The sequence below is a fragment of the Schistocerca gregaria genome, chromosome 4 (assembly GCF_023897955.1).
Source record: "Schistocerca gregaria isolate iqSchGreg1 chromosome 4, iqSchGreg1.2, whole genome shotgun sequence".
In the NCBI taxonomy this organism is placed as follows: domain Eukaryota; kingdom Metazoa; phylum Arthropoda; class Insecta; order Orthoptera; family Acrididae; genus Schistocerca; species Schistocerca gregaria.
Window position 1 is genome coordinate 471285107 of NC_064923.1, and position 10737 is coordinate 471295843.

Sequence of the window (10737 nt, forward strand, 5' to 3'; positions counted from 1 at the left end):
TTTCGCAAAGCTGGTGGCAGGTGATGCTCCGAAAACGAACAATAATACTGTGCACTGACGGTCTGCCGTGGAGGAACGTAATGCGTTAGGATAACACCATCACAGTCGTACACGAGAATCACAATAACTTTAGACTGCTCCATTCGCGCCATCAACAGAACAGGCTCTGCTAACGCCTTCCACATCGCTAGCAAGGGTTTCTACACATCGCTGGTGACTACTTTGAAGGACAGTAACAGGTGCAAACTCTTCTGTATCGGTTGCGAATAAATTGTTGCCACTATTTAAGTTGCAACCCTCGTATATAGACATGAAGTATAAAGATATAGAATGCTAATAAGGGAGACGGTGTTTTAAATCCCCGTCCGGTCATCGATATTTAGGTTTTTCAATGATTTCCCTAAACCACTTAGGTAAATGCCGGGATGATTCCCTTGAAATGGAACAGCCAATTTTGTCCCCACTATTTCCAGTTAGAGCTTGTGTTCTGTCTGTAACGACCTCATCGTCAACAGACCATTCAACCTTAGTCTTACTTTTTTCTTCCTAGTCGTATTCTTTACACTGATCTGACTGGTGGGCGATGAACGTGTATGATACGGGTCCTAATGCTCGCAACCGAACGTCCACCTGCTGCGACCGAGAGAATATTCCTTTCGTCGGCTATGCACGAGCAGACAGCTGACGGAGGCCGTATTCCTGGCCTGCTGCTCAAAGTAGCATCAAGACACCTGTTCCGCCGTGTCTCCCGGCTTAGTTCCTCTTCTGTCCCGAGCCATTAAGCGGAGACATGGCGACGCGCCTATCTGTCTGCAGGGACCGTGCTGCTGTTACCACTAACGCGGTTGCAAGATTTTCGTCCCCACCATCAATGATTACTTGTAAACCGCGGGGGATGGTAATACCGTTGGATTTCAGTTATCGCACGGATGCCGAAATGCAAGATTTTGAGATAAGCACTCATGGTAAAGAAACTCAACTGCTGCTGCTCAACAGTGGAAAGGCAACTGGACCATATGAAATACCTGAGAGAATCTACATAGATTATGTGAAACAACTTGCTCTTCTTTTAGCGGCAGTTTATTGTGCGTCACTGGAGCAGCGAAAGCCACCTAGCAATTGTGAAGAAGCGCAGGTGATTCCCATTTTCAAGAAAGATAGTCAGACAGCCGTGGGTAGGTATGGGTCTACATCGCTGACGTTGCTCTGTCGAAGAACATGTTTTATGCTCACACTTTATGGCGTTTTTGGAGGACGAAAATTTCATCTACAAAGATATGCTTGGATTCCCAAAACAGAAATCTTGCGGAACAAAGCTCACTCTGTTCGTCCTTGAGATTCAGGGCGCCGTAGATAAAGGCAGTCAGCTTGATACCGTGCTCATTGGCTTTAGGAAAGCATTCGATACAGTTTCGCACTGTACTTTAGTGAATACAGTAAGAAGTTAGCAAATATCTGTCCACATTTGTGATTGGATATTTGTTTAAACGATTCTTGTGTATTGTTCATCAGTCTAAGATCCTTACCGAGAAGGATCCATAGATGAGATAGAGAAGATCTAACGAAGAGCAGAGTGTTCCGTCACTATGTTTGCGATTTTTTTTTTTCAAATTGTTGCATCCTTGAGCCCCTGTTCACCAGATGTACGTCTAGAGGTTGGCGCTGACGTTACAGACCAGACTTTATTAATAATTATAGTACAGGGTTACATCACCAGTTACAGTTACATTCTCAGCAAGTACACCAAGTCCTTTCATCCGTACATGTAATTTTTCATCACAGGAGCGGGTATACAATGTAAAAGGCATATTACTATATACATAACTAGGTCTAGATTGGGTCTTAGCATCTATTCCACAATGCTAGGTCTAGTAAGCGATGACATCTCGGTCGGCGAATGATTCAAGTCAACGTCGCCATCACATGCCAGTCTACAAACATATGTAAGCCTCGAGAATAATCTTGGCACAAATGGAACTCCACGGAGTGTCATATTGAATGGTCCTATTTTTTTCCGTGGATGTTGAGTTAATTTCAGTCTTGACGTTGCCACAGGGAGTACTGGAATTGGATGGTTTACTCTCGCTATCGTCCGATGTGAGAATGCCTCTCTACCTGGACTTAAATCATTCGCCGACCGAGATGTCATCGCTTACAAGACCTGGCATTGTGGAATAGATGCTAAGACCCAATCTAGACCTAGTTATGTATATAGTAATATTCCTTTTACATTGTATACCCGCTCCTGTCGTAAAGTTAGTAATAATGAAAAAATACATGTATGGATGAAAGGACTTTGTGTACTATCTGAGAATGTAACTGGTGAGGGTTACGAAGATGCTCAACAAACTCCTGCGGCAGACAAAAGAGGTGTTGTATATCACGGAGAGGTTTGCTGCTGAAATTTCGAGGGCATGAGTTCCGAAAAGAGTCGAGCAGTATCTTGATTATTACCACATACGTCTCACGAAGTGACCACAGCGAGAAATTCAGAAAATTAGAAACCATACAGAAATTTTCATCCTGCGAACGACTCATGAATGGAACAGGAAACGGGGCAAAATATAGTGATACAAAAAGTATCTTCCGCCACACACATTAATGCCACTTGTGGAGTTAGATGTATACGTACACTGTTAGTCAAACATTTGGAAGTATTATGATACCAGAATGCTTCAAATATGTACCAATCTTCCCTTGAAATTGAAATTTATTTCCTGTGGCACAGCAGAACGTTCTAGTTCGTAGTGCATCCTCTTTCCCTGTCACTTAATCACGGCCGCGCGGGATTAGCCGAGCGGTCAGAGGCGCTGCAGACATGGCCTGTGTGGCTGGTCCCGGCGGAGGTTCGAGTCCTCCCTCGGGCATGGGTGTATGTGTTTGTCCTTAGGATAATTTAGGTTAAGTAGTGTGTAAGCTTAGGGACTGATGACCTTAGCATTAAGCCCCATAAGATTTAATTTTAAAAAAACTTAATCACGTCGAAACTTTCGTATCTACGTAGCTGGCACAACTTTAACTAAAACTACCAATTTTGTGGGGCCAATCTCAAGTACTAAAAGAAGATCCTGGCGGAATATACAAATCCCGGAGCAATGACTCACGTAACCACGAACTGTCTCTAAAGTGTAAGCAATGAAATACAGTACGATCTTTTTAGCTTTCTCGGCGAAATAGATAATTTGTAACTGTGTAGGTATTTAACCGAGTTAATGTTTTAATTTTTCTTTCCAAGATTTTTCGACAAGTTTCCTACCTGTCGGCACCATGTTCTGAAGAAAGATTTCGTTGCTAGCTATCTGGACTCCTATCAATCGGTTTGGCTGGATTTCAAACAACCAATAACCTGACGATGGCAAATAGCGATGTTGTCAAAATATCGTGCAACGAAAAATCAGGTATTTTTGTTGACTCCTGATCCCATGCGAAGCTCAGTTGCAAAGCGCTGTCCCGGTTGACAAGACCACAATGTACTGCCTCGTTGAAGACCGAATCCCGAAACCTGTTTGCGCGGCGCAGGAAATTTGTCAGTTCAAAAAAAAAAAAACTGCATTTCGTTAATGGTGTGCTCAGCAACAGCAGAAGTGTCGGTTTCGCTGAAGCGAACGCTCCTCTCATGTTCTCAACAGCGCTGCGAGATGCGTCTGTGCCTCGACGAGATAGTTCACGCCACATTTGCAGCAGATGCTATAGACGCTGTTCCTGTAGCCTAGCCCTAGCTGTTCAGAACATTCGAAGAACGTTCGCCTCGCCCAAATCGGTAAGTCTGTAGTGACAGAGCACAGCATCAACGAAGGACATATTTGTTTTTGAACAGGTAAACGTTCCGTGCCCCGCTGCTTGGTCTGGAACCTGGTCGTCAAAGAGCCAGTGGATATGCACTGATAAGACAAAACATTGTGACCATCTGATAAGTAGCTTGTTTGCCCGTTTTTGGAACGAGATACATCACTTATTCTGCGTACAAGGGATCCGACAGTTTCTTGGTAGGTTTCAGGATGTATGTGGCGATAGAAGTCTACGTACAGGTCATTTAATTGTCTTAAACAATGGGCTGCTGATTTACGTACGCGATGATGGCGCCCAATAGCCATCCAGATGGTTTCCACGCCATTTACATCAGGCTGCTTTGGTCACCGAGACGTCAAAGTGAGTTTACTATAATGCTCCTCAAACCACTGTAGCATGGTCCTGGCTCCGAGACACGGGCAATTACCTGATGCAGAAGTATGAAACCGGAATTTGGTTGCAATAATTACAAGCCTGTTGTTTAAAACTGAAAACAACATTTTATTCAAAATAATCTCTATTGCTGTTTATACATTTCTCCCACCTCTCCGACAGGCTATGAATGCCACCCCAGAAAAACAGTTCCTTTTGAAGCGAACCAGTCAGCGAGGCTTTTTCGTGCTTTTTCATACGAACTGAAGCGTTGTTCAGTGAGAGCGTCTCCAAGTGATGCAAATAGATGATAATCGGACGGAGCCAAGTCTGGAGAATGCCGTAGTATTTCCCAAAAGAACGTCTCGATCGTTTCCCTGACCCGTTTTGCTGTGCGTGATGAGGTGTTACCATGGATTAACATGACAGTGTTGCGTTTTTCCATATTCCGGTCTTTTTACACGTAATTCTAGATTTAAATCGATCATACGTTGCTGGCAGCGAACAGTGTTAATGGTTTCATCAGGTTGTAGCAGCTCATAATAGATGACACCCCTCTAATCTCACGAAACACAGAGTATTGTCTTCTTTCCAAAGCGATTTGGTCTTGCAGTTGAGGTCGATGATTTTCCTGGATTCACCCACGATTTACGACGCTTAGGAAACCAATTTTTCATTACCTGTCACTATTCGAAGGAGAAACGACTTTTTTTGTATCTGCCGAGCAGCATTTCATAAGTGGTCTTACGGTTTATTTGCTGTGTTTCATTCAGTTCATGCGGAACCCATTTTCCCACATTCGTCACCTTTCCAGCACCTTTCAACCGAAGACAAACCGCTTTCTGTGTCACATTCAATTGTTTCACGAGTTTCTGTTGAGTTTGAATATCATCCTCACCCAGCAATTCTTTGTCTTCGAACTTTTTCCGTGGTTTCCCGCGCTCGTAGTTTTTCACGTTAAAATCACAATTTTTTAATTTTTTGATCCTCTCGAAACACTGTTTTCCCAAGATCATATACGCTGAAAGCTTCAATAAGCAGTCAATGTGATTCTGCAGCAGTTATCTGTAAATGATAACAGAAAACCAATGCTGTCACAAATCGTTGTTCGTAGGCACAACACTCTACTAGTTTACGTGTTTGAAACAGAAACCGCTGCATGAAACTTGTGTTACTGTGTGTTGATATTCGTCATCAGCCGTTACAGGAAGCAGATGGCGCTTCAGACGCGGCCTCACGGCCCCTATACTGACGGCTAGCACCATATATAAGGAAATTCCGCTTTCATACTTCTACACCTGGTATACTGCTGAAAGACATCGCCGTTGGGAAGGACATCAAGCATGAAATAATGCAAGCGGTTCGCAGCCGTAAGCGGTTACTACCACAGCTCCCATGCAAGCGCAGGAGAATGTCTTCCATAGCATAACAACGCTCCCGTCAGTCTGTGTCATTGGTGTGTTGCAAGTTTCGAGCCACCGCTCGCCTCGATTATGGAGTTTGTGGAGACGACCAACGACCTAGTGCGGCAAAAATTTGATTCAGCCGAAGAGTCGACACGTTTCCATTGATCGATGGTCGAATCCCGATTGTCGCATGTCCACTGCAATTGTAACTGACGATGTGGTTGGTTCAACATATGAACACGAAGGGATGGTCTGCTGCGGAGCTCCATGTTCAACTATATACGGTGGAAGGCGTGCTCCGAAACACTTGTGCGTTCACCAGCATTGTCCTCTTTCAGTAGAGATGCCACAGATCACCATCTATCCTACTTGACAGAGCAAATAAGCCTCCGAACCCCACGTTCTTTGGAGAGTCTTGGACGTCAAACCATTTAGCACCTAGAATGAGATTTTCACTCTGCAGCGGAGTGTGCGCTGATATGAAACTTCCTGGAAGATTAAAACTGTATGCCCGACCGAGACTCGAACTCGGGACCTTTGCCTTTCGCGGGCAAGTGCTCTACCAACTGAGCCACCGAAGCACGACTCACGTCCGGTACTCACAGCTTTACTTCTGCCAGTATCCGTCTCCTACCTTCCAAACATTTAGCACCTAGTGGTAATTTCACTGCCCATCTTTTCGTAGAGGCACACACAATATCATGTGAACATTCGACCAGCTTCGCCGTTTCCGAGATTCTCGTTCACAGGCTCCGCGTGATAACTATCCGCCATTTGTCAAAGTTTCTTACCTCGGTGGATTTCCCAACTTGCAACTCACATCGTTGCTAGGGTGACGCCTGTCCGTGTCCGATCCACATACACACTTTTGTTACCACATCATGTGCCTACAAAGCCGGCCGCGGTGGCCGAGCGGTTCTAGGCGCTTCAGTCCGGAACCGCGTGACGACTACGGTCGCATGTTCGGATCCTTCCTCGGGCATGGATGTGTGTGATGTCCTTAGGTTAGTTAGGTTTAAGTAGTTCTAAGTTCTACGGGACTGATGACCTCAGATGTTAAGTCCAATAGTGCTCAGAGCCATTTGAATCATGTGCCCACAACAGCAACAGGCGGCATCCAACATCGCGTTGGGCAGTGTCATGTTCTGGTTTACCAGTGTAAGAGAACATGATGATGTTGTCAACAGGAAGAGCAGTTTACAACTGAGATCCGCATGGGATAGCAACAAAACGTCAGGAACGGATTGATATGAAAGTGGGCGGACGCTCCTCCACCCCACATCGGGGACCCACCAACACAAGTCGCGACATCACTTCCCGAGGCACGCGGCTGGCCCAACCGCTGGGCTCTCGATAGAGAAATCTGCGGTCCAACGGCTATAAAGGAATGTACTGAACATGAAACCTACACTTCTCCTGAAGGTAACAGTCGAAACGTCAGGATGTCACGAGTCGGCTGATAAGCCGAGAAGATTTCGTCAATGAAATTCGTCGAGGAACTATTCGTTCGCAAATATGTAGTATATTTCGCTCAGAAAATTATCATTTGTACATGTGAATGTCAACCACCGTATCAATGAAAGTGTTATGGACCTTGACAGACTCTCTATAATTGCCTGAGCCAGATGAATATTAATAGAAGTAAGGAGTAAAATAAGTCACAGCTGGCCAACTTAATTGACGTCATTAGTCATTTGACATTCACTGTACAATATAGGCATCCTCCACGCTTCTCCATGCAATAGGGTTTTCTCCTATACCTAATCATGTTGCTGCATCTTATTTTACTAATATCACCTTTACATCCTACATTTGATTGTCGCCTTGGAATTTTCTTCCGTCTTGAAAGACAGCAATGAACTTGTTACACGCCCGGGGGTACAAATGGGTGGGGTGGTACCTTATTATTTGTTGTCGTTTCGACTGTGCGCCCTGTCCACAGCACGTACCTGGTAATCCCGCGGCGGTCGTACTGTTCTGCTCCAGAATGCTGCTGGCATGCCTGAAATTATCTATCGAAATATCCAAGCGCGTTTAGGGGAGCCACTCAACGTTAAGCACAACACTGTTCTACGTCTGGTATGAACATCTATATTCTGAGACGATATGTAAATCACAGGTTGCACTCTAAGTCGTAAATTATTATCCCAATTGACAGTCTTGATGATTATCTGTCCACAATATCACTTGAACGAGCGTACGCGTACCGAACACGGCGCGGATGATTGTTGATGCGAAAGCCGAATAATCGAACGAAAGTTCTTACGCTCGTCAACGCATACACAGATAGTTGGCACCAGTCATCCTTGACACTAGTAATGATATTTTCACACTGTTCATATCGTTAAATTTACAGCTCACAGTTCTCACTTGTACGAGCGAGCTCGTAACCATCGCGGCGCAGCTGATTGTTGACGATGCGGAAACGCGATGGCCGAACGCACGTCCTCACGCTCGCTACAAGACACTGGCACCTAAAATGCTCTCTTTTGTGGTAACTAATTTTAGCTGATTCACTTTAGTTCATTCTGAGGGACCGAACAGGGCATGGATGATTGATACTGTACGGTACGCCACGCAACGAGAGGGTACACAAATACGTTATCGGCGGCACTGCTCATTTTTAAATTAGTTCTTGACGCACTTTCGTCTGAATCATTTACATATTTTAGCACTTCACTGTAATAGAACTTGTAGCAACACTTCTGCTTCCATACTAACAATGCCTCCCACATGCAGAGCTACACACCACACAACGTAACAGTTCCATGTTCCGCGCTCGACTCTACTGACGTGGCTGCCCGCAAAGATACTGCGCAACCAAGCCAGCGATATGACAACACGCTTACAAACTCCATGCGTACATATGCTATGAAGTCACCTATCTGCTTTTCATTTCATTTACAGTGTGGCCATTATTGCAACCGACGCCACTGTGTCGCCTGGTCGACTTGTTTTCCTGTGTCTCACAGTTACACCTAACACGGATCTTTCCAATTGCCTTAAGTTGAAACAGGTAATACACATACCGATTGCGAAATCACCGTTTCCGACTGGTAGGAAGCACAATTTTCAAAACTCTATGTAGTTTGCCAAAATTGTAAATTTGAGCTTCTTTCTTGTAGGTACGTTGATTATACATTATTTTACGAAGGGACGTTACAGACTCCCTCTCTTAGATTTTCATCGTTCTTATAGGATTCCAAGGTCATTTACCGGTTATCAGTTTGTTAAAGCAGGACGACGAAGTTCTTAAAAAACATCGGAAACACCAGCTTTGGAGATTAGAAGATTTACGAGTGCTATATTTTTTTTAAAGTAGTTTATTCATATATTTGGCGGCAACTTAGCGAGCAGCTTAGAAGACGTAATCATAGAGTCACTGTTTCGAATTCCGTTAGATACCAACACTATTTATGTAAAATCGATATTTATTAACAAATGGAAATGAAATTCATTAACACACATAGAATCATAATTTTTAATAAAAATAAGGTTTTACTTTTTTATTACTGGTCGTATCAAATCAAATTAAACTTCGATGCATACACGCGAAATGCTTTATTGTTAAACGAAAAAAACTGTTAACACCAACCTCACCGTTCAATTTCTAGACATTCCATTTGACGTTTCAATTTTTTTCACCAGATGTTAACTCATTGTGAATATTGGATATTTCATGAGGCTATTAATTAAAATTAAAAACTTTATTCTTAAAAAAGATTTAATACTTGTTTGTTAAAATTCCTAGTTCTTAATAAATATGGAATTTAAATAAAAGTAGATAATTGCTCCTATCAAGCGAGATTCGAATCAACGAGTATGTGATTACGAGCTTCATGATATGCAGGAGTGGCCGAGCTGTTCTAGGCGCTTCAGTCTGGAACCGCGCGACCGCTACGGTCGCAGGTTCGAATCCTGCCTCGGGCATGGATATGTGTGATGTCCTTAGGTTACTTAGGTTTAAGTAGTTCTACGTTCTAGGGGACCGATGACCTCGGATGTTAAATCCCATAGTGCTCAGAGCCATTTGAACCATTTTGATATGCCGTAAGCTAGCGATGAATGTGTTATTACATAGTACTCGGAATTCGTTTTGTCCTCCAAGGTAATTTTTAAAGTTTTTTCGCGATATACTGCATACAGCTTAAGGAGATTGATGACCGACCATGACCCTGAAATCCTACAAGAATTAAGGCAATGGAAGTGGGCCTATCCGTTAGGTTCCCTTGTTAGTCCTATTGTAATAATCTTCAGTTCGACTTACTAACTTGCTCTTTTATGTTGTTCCATTAGATATTAAAATTATCTGCACTAGAGGCAAACAGCACGGTGACATCAACAAAACGAGGGAAATCAAGAGTGCTCCATAACGTGTCCCTCGTCTGTTTGTCAGACTCATGTTTCCCATTACCTTGATGAAACCTAATTGGAGATGTAGATTGGTGTGCATAAGCTCGTCACCGCAAGACAAAATTATTGCAAGCATCACTTAGTAAGGTGTAATTTCACCCCTGAACTTGATAACCACCAGTATTCGGTTAGGAAGTCACTCCACACGGTTTCGCAGGTACCTCGCATCGAAGTTAAGCACCCCTCGAGGAGTTAATCGCGCAATTGCACCAAACTGCGGGGATACTGATGCCGGCGTTTTGCCTGCTCTTCCAACATGTCTTACAGATTTCAAGTCAGGTGGTTTTTCAGGCCAATCGATGTGTATTAGGTTGGAGGAGCGTTATGTATCAACACTCTTTCATTTAATACATTTGTTTCGTTTCCGTTCCTTTCCGTAAACATGTTCATAAACGTATTACATCGACTCTGACTGACAAGCGTTTTTGCACTCACATGTTACGCACGCATTATGTGAGATCTGGGTCACATTTCCGCGGTTTGTATTCCTCCATCCACGCTGCTTACATGGGACTTTTCTTCTGTGTCTGTTGTGAACATTCACTACTGGCCATTAAAATTGCTACAACACGAAGATGACGAGCTACAGACGCGAAATTTAACCGACAGGAAGAAGATGCTGTGATATCAAACGATTAGCTTTTCAGAATATTCACACAAGGTTGGCGCCGGTGGTGACACCTACAACGTGCTGACATGAGGAAAGTTTCCAACCGATTGCTCATACATAAACAGCAGGTGGCCGGCGTTGTTTGGT

General features: G+C 43.7%; 1 non-coding gene across 1 annotated transcript; it reads right to left on the bottom strand.

The window, feature by feature from the left end:
* Positions 1 to 6074: 6074 nt before the first annotated feature.
* On the bottom strand, positions 6075 to 6149 carry Trnas-cga (transfer RNA serine (anticodon CGA)). Its single transcript has one exon. It is a non-coding gene; the product is annotated as a tRNA-Ser (tRNA).
* Positions 6150 to 10737: the final 4588 nt, after the last annotated feature.